The sequence below is a fragment of the Octodon degus genome, unplaced genomic scaffold (genome assembly GCF_000260255.1).
Source record: "Octodon degus isolate 3935 unplaced genomic scaffold, OctDeg1.0 scaffold00124, whole genome shotgun sequence".
NCBI lineage: Eukaryota > Metazoa > Chordata > Mammalia > Rodentia > Octodontidae > Octodon > Octodon degus.
In genome coordinates, this window is record NW_004524700.1 from 2023196 (window position 1) to 2023792 (window position 597).

Sequence of the window (597 nt, forward strand, 5' to 3'; positions counted from 1 at the left end):
AGGCACTTAGAACACTGAGCTGTCTCCCCAGCCCCGAAAACTTCATCTTTTTAAATAAAGCTTTTACTTATTAAGTATCCAAAATTCACTGGATGAAGATTTACACATGATCACTCCAGTTTTATAGTTTAGAAGTACTGACTCTTATAAGGCAAGTACATTATAACTACTGACAGAAATTGTATGACTTCCTAGGATTTGTTTTTATTTTTAGTGGTGATGGGGATTAACTCAGGGCCTCAAACAAGCTAAGCACACGTTCTACCAGTGAGCTACATCCGCAGCTCTGCTTGATCTCATTAAGATTAGAATCTCTAACATGTATATTTAAGTATTTTACACTTAATAGTTTATAGAACACATATACTAGTTTGTTATTTAACTTACATATTTTGAAAATACAATTAAAAATTTTAGATTGTAAGAAGTATAAAGTGCCTTTAAAAAGCTTTAAAAACTTGGGGGCTGGCGAGATGGCTCAGTGGTCTAATGCACCTACTTAGAACAAGCTTGGCAAAGCACAAGGGACCGCGGTTCAATCCCCCAGCACCACATGCCAGCCAGCCCCGCCCCCTGGTGGGCTGAGCTGGCCACACA

General features: G+C 38.7%; 1 protein-coding gene across 1 annotated transcript in view; it reads right to left on the bottom strand.

The window, feature by feature from the left end:
* The window catches only part of Pggt1b (protein geranylgeranyltransferase type I subunit beta), a 63377-nt gene that overhangs the window by 51682 nt on the left and 11098 nt on the right, over positions 1-597 (bottom strand). The gene's annotated exons all lie outside the window — the stretch shown is intronic.